We start from the raw sequence: 11,752 nt of genomic DNA on the forward strand, positions 1-11,752 counted from the left end.
CACCTGGCGGAGCAATTTCAATGGGAGATGTTGGAGTGTGTAAACCCACTGCATGTCGCACTGATCAGCTGAGCATTTCACCTCTGAGCCTTTAAAGAATCACTCTGAACCAGAGGATCTCTATACACACCACTAACACGCACATGGAGATAGATATCTGTGTGTCAAGAGCAGCTCAGATGATCATCCTGCCAGTGTGATGCCGGTGAGTTCTCACACACACACACACACACACAGTTGTCTCTTGTTTTAGTTTGAGGTGCTTCCTTTCCATCACTGGAAGAACAGTGTATTTATTTTAAATATAATATTGCTAAAGAGCCTCTCTGTAGGTCACCTTCACTTTCAGATCTGTAGCTTCCTTAATACATTTATACATTTATTCACTTCCTACAGCAATGTCATTGCTGAGTTCTCAAGAACATCCCCTGGTTTCTTATTTGAACCATAAATATATTTTTCTGCAGTTCAGTGCCAATGTTTGGAAGCTCGAAAGCTTCTCAGTGTACAAAAAAAAATTACTTATTTTCAATAAAAAAGAAATTAATATGAAACGTGAGTGTATCCTGAAACAGAACAACAATCCAAGTAAAAAAAAATTAAATTGAAACAAAAAAGAAGACATAAAAAAGTGAATAACTGCATGTGGTTTTCAGACACTTCATGTGTGTGTGGTGCATATGTGCATTTATTTATTTATTTTAATTTTTTTTCATTTCACAGGTGAATTTTATGCATGATTCATTTATTAAAAATTTTTTGAAGTAAAAAAAAAATTAACTTTGCAACACAGTAATTGACTATTTTTGTTACTTTTCATTATGAAAAATCTGTGAAACACAAAATATTGCCATGTGAACCCATCTGTCTGTCTATCTCTCTACCTTGTGTTTGTTTCATTTGTTTACTATGTAATATACTTTTTTATTGATTTAAACAATATTAATTCTTCATTATTATTATTATTATTATTATTATACAGTTTATACTTTATTTACGTTTTATTATCAGTTTATTTGCTGAATTTTTGGGCCATGTCATAGCATTTTTCTAGGCAGATATCATATTATATATATATATATATATATATATATATATATATATATATATATATATAAAGTGTGTGTGTGTGTTGTGTGTGCGCAGAGTTTAATTTATTAAAATGAGAGTGATTTTTTTTAATCTTCCACCATGTTTTTTTTTGTTTGTTTTTAAATGCAGACTTGAAAGCAAAGTCCAGTGCTGTTATTTTTCATTCTGATGTATCTGCATTCTATTCTTACAAACCTGTTGTGGATATTTTTTGCCGTTTGTCATGTTGACGTGATTTCCTGATGTTGTAATGGACAGAATGGATTATTTTGTCGTCAGAGGTGTGGACGGTATTGGCTCTCTGAGGTGGGATCAGTTTCTGAATTCCTGACTACTTACACACTGCTGCATGATGACCAGGCAAACTGGCTATTGCTTCTTGCATTTCAGTTACTAAAGAACTGAATGCACAGCCTGGGGCAAAAGGCCAGAACATATCGATGTAGAACACTGGAGGGTGGAGCACGTCCATCATGTTCCCATCTTTCTCTGGATATTCCAGCAGACTCGGTCTGTTCTCCTGAAAGGTGCAAAAATATTTTCTCTGACACTCTGTCCACACCCATATTTTTGAAACGTAGTTCCTAACTCTCTGTGGTGGAGCCATATTAAAAACCTTTAAATTTATAATAATAATAATAATAATAATAATAATAAGTTGAGTTAGACTGATGAAATGTGATGGAACTGTTTGCCTAATGACTGTGTGAGGTAGATAAGGTACATTCTTGAGTTTGCGTTATGAGGGCACCAGTAGGTAACCTTTAATTAGGTAACTGGAATGTTTGTTGGGAGGCTGATGGGCAGAGAGCAACAGTTTTCTGACCATACATTCAAGTTTCTTGACTCTCATGTTAGATTTTGTTTTATTTTCTGTCAGAAAAGTGAACTGGAATTTATAGCCTACAATAAATATGTTTCAGTTATTTTGAAGTCTACATCTCTGTGTGTGGGGCGGCACGGTGGTGTAGTGGTTAGCGCTGTCACCTCACAGCAAGAAGATCCGGGTTCGAGCCCCGTGGCCGGCGAGGGCCTTTCTGTGCGGAGTTTGCATGTTCTCCCCGTGTCCGCGTGGGTTTCCTCCGGGTGCTCCGGTTTCCCCCACAGTCCAAAGACATGCAGGTTAGGCTAATTGGTGGCTCTAAAGTGACAGTAGGTGTGAATGTGAGCATGAATGGTCGTGCGAGCCCTGCGATGATCTGGCAACTTGTACAGGGTGTAGCCCACCTCTCACCCATAGTCAGCTGGGATAGGCTCCAGCTTGCCTGCGACCCTGTAGAACAGGATAAAGCGGCTAGAGATAATGGATGGATGGATCTCTGTGTGTGCTTTATACGAAGTGTGTGTCAGCAAGTCCCCACCTAACCTCGAGTGCTTATAAGGACCAGGATAGCCAAAAGACTCTGTTTAAAAAGATCCCTGTCCACATGATTAAAGTTTCTAAAATATCTCAGAAAATGCAAAAATGCTTTGAAAATGCATGTGAGTCAAACGAGAATAGAATATTAAAAGCTGTATATTTAGAGGTAGAGAAGGTAAAATGCATAAACATGGTCAAAAGATCTAAAATGAAAAATGACAAACACACGAGGATGAGGAACTACTGCTTAATGTTCCACTTGAACACAAAGTGTTCATCCAGATCTCATCCCAAATCTGTGGAGTAGTGCACTCCGGAGCAGGACAGCACTGATCATATCCTGTCTCCACATGAGGGTGTAAATATAAAACAAATTGAAATTAAACTGCGAACATGTTATCAAAACAAGAAATTACAGAGCAGAAAGTAACAACTTGAGTCCGAGCAAATTTATAACGCATGCAAAACACACATTGTGACGTTCTTCCTGTCCACATGCAAACGGTGAAAAGCTTTTAATTCCTCCATATTTGAGGGTGTTTTGAAAAGTTTTCAGTAACTCCAAAATACCATTTTCATGAAGACAGGAGGTGAAAACACAGCATTTTCAGAAATATCTGTATATGTATGTATAGACATGTAAACGAGGCTTCAACAGTCGATGACTTGAATTATAAATTATAAATCTGGCAGCAGAAAAGACTTGACAAGTGGCACATATAATAGTTGTAATAGCAAAAAAAAAATTATGCCACAATCGTATGCAATAATCATTATTCCCAGTGCATAGTGTTGGATCAACCTTCTCCTCTTAGCCAACTTGATGGTTATTTTTCTGTGAGAGAGACTGAGAGCAACCAGAGGGAGATTATTAACCATTTTATTAATTAGGAAGCTTCTGCACCTGGTCAGTTGGCTGAGTCTCTACTGATCTCATTAATTCATCACAAATGAAATGAGATGAACATGGAGCCAGGGCACTGCTTCTTAACTAGCTTTGCTTCAGTGTGATGGTGAACACACAGAATGCTCAAAAAGCTTTTCAAATCCACAGGCTAAACCTTCTACCTTGTAGGTTTAAGCTATGATCTTCTACCTGGTGGGTTGATGTTATGATTTTCTACTTGGTGGGTTTGAGTTATGACCTTTTACCTGGTGGGTTTATATTATGATCATCTACTTGGTGGGTTTAAGTTATGCCTTTGTACCTGGTGGGTTTATAGACCCTTTTCAGTCACGTGACCTTCGTAAACGCGACCACCATTTTGGACATGTAGCGGACTTCGGCTCGAATTGGTTTGAATGCGAGGAAGGCGACAAACGGAGAACATACAAGAAAAAGGAGCGAGATGCAGAAAACACCTTCGCTATCCAGCAATGTAGGACATTTACAGGGCGAGCAGAGGGAGAAATAACAACAGTAACGACACATTAGCAACACTGTACAGAAATAATGGTTTATGGCACAGACCCTTTCGGTTCTCGCTCATCTAGCTGCTACAATGACTGCTTAGACTGCAACAATAATATCTAACACACATTTAAGTATCTGTCGTAAAGACGTGAAACTCGTCGAGTGACGAGTGTGTTCATTGATAAGCTAACACAATCTAAAAGTAGACATACCATCACACTGCCCTGGTGCTGTGTACAGTTTACCTTCTACAGTTTGTTCACTCACTATTTGCCATTACTTTCTCCAACCGTTGTTACAGATTACAGGGAACGGCCTGGATTTAAGAGACAAATACATGTTCCTTTTGTTTTGAACACTTATTTGTAGGCAGTGCTTAATTTGTAAAGTGGGAGGTCCCGGAGCGCAGAGGATGAGCGGCTCCGGTGCGGAAAAAAAGAGGGGGGGAGGGGGGCGCGGCGCTGCGCTGCGCTTCTGGGCATGTTTTGTAATAACACTGCAAATTAAGTTCATCTGCAGATATTTTGTGGATGTCGTTTCATGAGAGAAATCACCAACAAGACAGATATCAAAATCAGACATTAACACTAAATAAACTTGCATTTTTTATTTAATTATTATTATTATTTTTTTTTTTTTTGTTACATAGTCAAAAGAGGTGTCGGATCACCGGATCCAGTGTAAATAGCTGCCGGAGCCAACGCCCAAGGTTCCGGAGCGCGCTCCGGCTTGCTCCCCCTCAAATTAAGCGCTGTTTGTAGGACACTGCCTCTGATCTGTCCTACAGTCTACCAACAGCAAAGGAACACAACGCTAGCTAATGTCGTTAGCTAATAGCTACTACAGAAGAACAAAGAGGTTACAGTGAGTTATTTTAGCCTATTTGGTTACACACTCGCCGCCACAGAATGTTAACAGCAATGTAATGCCTTTTCTGGCTAATTTTATTCGTCTTACCTCCAACAAAGTGGTCACTACACAAGCGCTGGTGTCCCGCTATCCATCTTCTCCGTCGGTCAGCATCTACCGGGATCCGATAAAATGATAACCCTTGCCTTGTTTGTTGATGGTTACTACATCCAGGTGCACAACAATATAGTGGCATGATGGAAGTCTTGCTGAAAATAAACACTTTCTTTGCTGCCGTTCCTCAATGCTGGTTGTGGTAAACTACTGGTAGTACACGTCCAAAATGGCGGCCGCGTTTGTCGTGACATCACGTGAAAAGGGTCCATATTATGATCTTCTACTTGGTGGGTTTGAGTTATGACCTTTTACCTGGTGGGTTTATATTATGATCTTCTACTTGGTGGGTTTATGTAATGACCTTCTGTTTGGTGGGTTTAAGTTATGCCCTTTTACCTGGTGGGTTTAAGTTATGATCTTGTACCTGGTGGGTTTTTGTTATGATTTTCTACCTGGTGGGTTTAAGTTATGACCTCCTACCTGGTGGTTTTATGTTATGATTTTCTACTTGGTGGGTTTGAGTTATGATCTTCTACCTGGTGGGTTTATATTATGATCATCTACCTGGTGGGTTTATATTATGATCTTCTACTTGGTGGGTTTAAGTTATGCCCTTGTACCTGGTGGGTTTATATTATGATCTTCTACTTGGTGGGTTTGAGTTATGACCTTTTACCTGGTGGGTTTATATTATGATCTTCTATTTGGTGGGTTGATGTTATGATTTTCTACTTGGTGGGTTTGAGTTATGACCTTTTACCTGGTGGGTTTATACGGACGTGATTGCTTAATTGCATAAGCTTGGTGCAAGATCATTTTATGCAATTAAGTGATCTATGCAATTAAGAGATCAGGCTACTTCGAGGATAGTTTAAGCCTAGTTGTGTGATTTGCATTGTCGTGTAATGTGTTTTGCCTGATACATTTCTGCATGGTACACAATAAATGTTTGTGTAACATTAGAAATTTACTTAAAGTAATCAACTATTAACAAACATGATTATTGTTACAATGTTTATTTAACATTATAAATTTACTTAAAATAATCATTAATTGTCTTCTGTTTAACATTGTTTATCATGTCCTTATTGATTATCTTTTCAGTTTCTTGAAAAGCCTCAGTTGAGAGTCCATGGTGATATAACCTCCTTCTAATGATATCCAGGGCTTGAACAACTTTCCAATAACAAACAGTTTCCTTTTATCTGACCCAGTGTAATTGCAGCAAGCCAATGCAGTAATTCGCTCTTTACTGATTTTATTTCCAGCAGGTTTTTCATGTTCATAAACCATTCCACTACTGGGGAGTGCTCGAAAAAAGACCCCAGTTTCGTCACAGTTATAAATGTCCTCAGCACTATAACGTTGAAAGATTTCAGGCCACACGTTCTTCACTCAGTGGTCAGCTGCCTCTTGGTCATGGCTTTGTTTCTCAGCATGTGCCTTCTCATCTCATCTCATCTCATCTCATTATCTCTAGCTGCTTTATCCTGTTCTACAGGGTCGCAGGCAAGCTGGAGCCTATCCCAGCTGACTACGGGCGAAAGGCGGGGTACACCCTGGACAAGTCGCCAGGTCATCACAGGGCTGACACATAGACACAGACAACCATTCACACTCACATTCACACTCACATTCACACCTACGGTCAATTTAGAGTCACCAGTTAACCTAACCTGCATGTCTTTGGACTGTGGGGGAAACCGGAGCACCCGGAGGAAACCCACGCGGACACGGGGAGAACATGCAAACTCCACACAGAAAGGCCTTCGCCGGCCACGGGGCTCAAACCCGGACCTTCTTGCTGTGAGGCGACAGCGATAACCACGACACCACCGTGCCGCCCACCATGTGCCTTTTTGAACTGAATTTTATGCCGTCTACACCATCTCTGGACCCATGACCTAACAATTTCTCCTTCCAGCTGGAGTTCTTTTGCAAGACTCTGCGCTTTACTGAGCAGAAGAGGTCCAGGCACAGGCACATTCATGGCTCTGGCTTGAGTGTACCATCGCATAAGAGCCGCATCCAAATTATCACGTGTCGAAACTCTATTCCGTTTTCGTGATGTATTGTCGTTCGATTTGAATTTCGCAATAACATCATTTCGTTTTGCTTTTATCCGTGAGACTTGTGACTGAGATCCCGAATTTTTCAGCCACTTTGCTTTGTGAAATACCCTTGTCCAACTCACTGATAACTTCATATTGTTTGGAAATATCCAAGTCAGTCCTACTACGTTGTTTCGACATCGTTACTACTTAAAACTAAAGTGATTTTCCCATCTTGCTTCGCGCACCTGCTTCCGGGTAAACAATGCGCTGATTCGTCGGAAATTAGGTCGTCCACTCAGTATTCACGAAAGTAGGTGATGACGCTACACTGACGTCATAACCGGAGATTCCATGGAATCTCGTGTGCTCTGCGCATGTGCAGAAGATGATTGATGGGAAAATACCCTGTATTGTTATGCGATAAACCGATCAGTTGGAAGGTTTTTGCCATGAATTTTTATGCATATAAGCGATATATGCGATTAACCGATATGCAATTAACCGATCAAATTTGTATATGAATAATGGGGAATGGTTTGTGGTTTTCTACTTCTTATGCAAATAAGCGATTTATGCGATTAACCGATATGCAATTAAGTGATATGATCTGTATTATGATCTTCTACTTGGTGGGTTTAAGTTATGCCTTTGTACCTGGTGGGTTTATATTATGATCTTCTACTTGGTGGGTTTGAGTTATGGCCTTTTACCTGGTGGGTTTATATTATGATTTTCTACTTGGTGGGTTTATGTAATGACCTTCTGTTTGGTGGGTTTAAGTTATGCCCTTTTACCTGGTGGGTTTAAGTTATGATCTTGTACCTGGTGGGTTTTTGTTATGATTTTCTACCTGGTGGGTTTAAGTTATGACCTCCTACCTGGTGGTTTTATGTTATGATTTTCTACTTGGTGGGTTTGAGTTATGATCTTCTACCTGGTGGGTTTATATTATGATCTTCTACTTGGTGGGTTTGAGTTATGACCTTTTACTTGGTGGGTTTATATTATGATCTTCTACTTGGTGGGTTTAAGTTATGCCTTTGTACCTGGTGGGTTTAAGTTATGACCTCCTACCTGGTGGGTTGATGTTATGATCTTCTACCTGGTGGGTTTATATTATGATCTTCTACTTGGTGGGTTTAAGTTATGACCTTGTACCTGGTCGGTTTATGTTATGATCTTCTACTTGGTGGGTTTGAATTATGACCTTTTACCTGGTGGGTTTATATTATGATCTTCTACTTGGTGGGTTTAAGTTATGCCCTTGTACCTGGTGGGTTTAAGTTATGACCTACTACCTGTTGGGTTTAAGTTATAACCTTCTACCTGGTGCGTTTATATTATGATCTTCTACTTGGTGGGTTTAAGTTATGATCTACCTGGTGCGTTTACGTTATGACTTTCTACCTGGTGGGTTTAAGTTATGACCTTCTACCTGGTGGGTTTATGTAATGACCTTCTGCTTGGTAGGTTTAAGTTATGACCTTCTACCTGGTGGGTTTATATTATGATCTTCTACTTGGTGGGTTTAAGTTATGATCTTCTACCTGATGGGTTTATATTATGACCTTCTATCTTGTGGGTTTAAGTTATTATCATCTACCTAATAGATTTAAGTTATGATCGTCTACCTGATAGATTTAAGTTATGATCTTCTAACTGGTGGATTTAAGTTATATCTGTCTTTCCAGTGGGTAGTGAGTTTTAGCTCATCGGTATACAGTGTTACTCCTCCTGAAGCACATTAAATACAATGATTGATCATCTGCAATCTATCATGTTGTTTATGATCAAGACCCACTGAACAATAAACAAGGGTAAATCCAGGGCATGGAGAGGCATGGATGACAGAGATGCCTGAGAAAGGCTGTATGCTTTGTAGTGTGGCTTGGTGTTTGTGTGTGAAATCACTAAACATGGTGAGGTATTTGTGTGCTAAGTGCCAATACATTACAATGGAAGTTGCTCAGTTTCATTACAGATCTGCACAGGCTTTGACGTCATCCTCATAAAAGGTATAAGAACACACTCGCATGTGAAAATCTGGGTAGAAAAAGAATGATGAATCAGTGATGTGATAATCATTCTAACATTTCAGTTTTCAGTAGGTTATGCTATCAATGTTCACCATGCTTGAAAAAAAAAACCCATTTAAATAAATAAATAAATAAATAAATAAATAAATAAAAACTTGTAGCAAAGATTGATGGTTGTATGGCACCACTAATTTTTTATGCTTGTCACCATTATCTATACTGGCAAAACACACTGTTAACTGTGTAATTATTGCAGATTTACTTATCGGTGTATACCATTATACTGATACATGCGTTGAGCATATTAATAGGAACACCTGTACACCTACACATTCATGTCATTATCTAATCAGCCAATTATGTGGCAGCAGTGTAATGCATAAAATCATGCAGATACAAGCCAGTAGCTTCAGGAAATGTCCAGAATGGGGAAAAATGTGATCTCCGTGATTTTGACTATGGCAGGGTTTCCCAAAGTGTGGTGCGCGCACCCCCGGGGGTGCTGAGCTGCCACTAGGGGGTGCGCAAGATAAAAAAAAAATGTAATGGCGATTTTTAACTCTTCTTCTACGCCGTAACGGTTCTGCAGTAGTTTGTGGCTTCATTCATTCGCGATGCTCAACTGGTTGAAATCGGCAAAACTAAATGCGCCACCACAAATCAGGGATGAAGGAGGAGAAACCCCAACAGATGGGGAGGAATCGGGGGCAATTGGTGAGGAGGAGAAAAGAGAGGGAGACGGGATTGCAGCGGATGTGGGAGAAGAAATGCGGAACTTTTAACTTAAGGAGCATATCTGTTCCTGATATGCTCCTTGATTGTTGTATTTCTTTAAAATGCATATGTTCATAATTATCATTGCTATTTTTACTGTTATGATGTGTTAACTTTTTTGCAAATTAAATTCATTCTCAATTCGTTTTCATAACCTTGTAATGACAGGGTTGTGTTGATAGTGTTTTAAACACGGATGAAAATCATATATTTTCCCCGTATCTGGCTGGTAGACTACATGCCTCGATGTGATCTCCCTTTGTAATAGATTTGCGCATTTACCGTGTTGCAACGTTTTAAAACTGTTACATTTCAATCAAATTCTATCTAATTCAAATACGAGAGCGCATAATATGTTAATGTGATTCGATGTTCTCATTCGAGCACGACGTGCTGCCTTTGTAAGACAGCTTTGGTGTTTTTTTTTTTTTCCACTTTTGTGGTTTCCTGCAGGTGTGGCAAACGATGTTTATCATTTTAGCACGATTAAAGATGCTGCCTTTATAAGAAAGCGTGTGTTTTTTGAAACTGAGGAACTGGGGGTGCGTCAACCTGGTTGGAGTATAGAAGGGGGTGCGCGGCCAAAAAAGTTTGGGAACCGCTGGACTATGGCATGATTGTTGGTGCCAGATGGGCTGTTTTGAGTATTTCTATAACTACTGATATCCTTGGATTTTCACACAGAGCAGTGCAATAAAGAATAAACATCCAGTGAGCTTCAGTTATGCTGAAAGAAATCCCTTGTTGATGAGATATATTTATGGAGAATGGCCAGACTGGTTTGGGCTGACACAAAAACTTCAATAACTCAGATAACCACTCTGTGCAATTGTGGTGAGCAGAAAAGCATCTCAGGAGGCACAACACGTCAAACCTTGAAGATGATGGGCTACATCAGTAAAAGACCACATCAGCTTCTTGTGAGCCAAGAACAGAAAGCTGAGGCTGCAGTGGGCACAGGCTCACAAAAACTGGGCAGGTGAAGACTGGAAAACCACAGAATCGTCTGATGAATGCTGATTTCTGCTGAGGCACACAGATGGTAGGGCCAGAGTTTGCAGCATGAATCCATGGATCCAACCTGCCTTGTGTAGACAGTCCAGACTGGTGGCCGTCTGGCAAAGCCTTTTCCTACAAAGCCCCATAGTTATGGAACAGCCTTGCAAGTAGTGTTCGGGAATCAGACATAGTCTCAGCGTTTAAGTCTAGGCTGAAAACATACCTGTTTAGTCAAGCCTTTTGTTAATGGTGTTTATGAGGTAAAGGAGTAGATCTGGAGGGTCCTCAGACAGAGTGTTTTGGTAAACTGGGATGTATGGATGCTGTCAGTCCCCCACTTGCTTGCTCACTCGAGTTTGTTGACGGTGTAGTGGCTGGCTGCTTTATGTCAAATCAAATCAAATCAAGTTTATTTGTATAGCGCTTTTAACAATAAACATTGTCGCAAAGCAGCTTTACAGAATTTGAACGACTTAAAACATGAGCTAATTTTATCCCTAATCTATCCCCATGTCCTGGGGCTCCCTCATACCTGTGTTACCTTCTGGTTATCCCCTTTTAGTTATGCTGTTATAGTTAGTTTTGCCGGAGTTCCTGCTTGTGCTCAGCACAAAATGGATACTGTTCCTACTTATTCAGGTGACATTGGGCATACCTAACAACCTGTGTTTTCTCTCCCCCCTCCCAATCTGTCCCTCTGAGTTACATGTCAGTCCTGAGATCAAGATGCTGACCTCTTCTGCTCCTCAGACCTGCCTGATCCATCCTGGTCCCCTGTGCCTGGTTGGAGTCTCATCACATTGCTCCTGTGGAGGATGGCCCTATATGGACAGTTGAAAGTCACACTTGGAAGACGCTCTGGACACTTACAGTAATGCTTTTATGGCTGAGGACTACAGTTGACTTGCTAGCTTTAGGACTGCAGTTGTCATGAACAGTTTTGCACTCAAGTTTCCATCAATTAAGAGTTTATAACATCAACGAAACTGACTTCATGTTAAAACTGTTAATGTTATAATCATGTTGTCTGTTGTTGCCCAAATGAGGATGGATTCCC

The sequence above is a fragment of the Neoarius graeffei genome, chromosome 11 (assembly GCF_027579695.1).
Source record: "Neoarius graeffei isolate fNeoGra1 chromosome 11, fNeoGra1.pri, whole genome shotgun sequence".
Classification (NCBI taxonomy): Eukaryota; Metazoa; Chordata; class Actinopteri; order Siluriformes; family Ariidae; genus Neoarius; species Neoarius graeffei.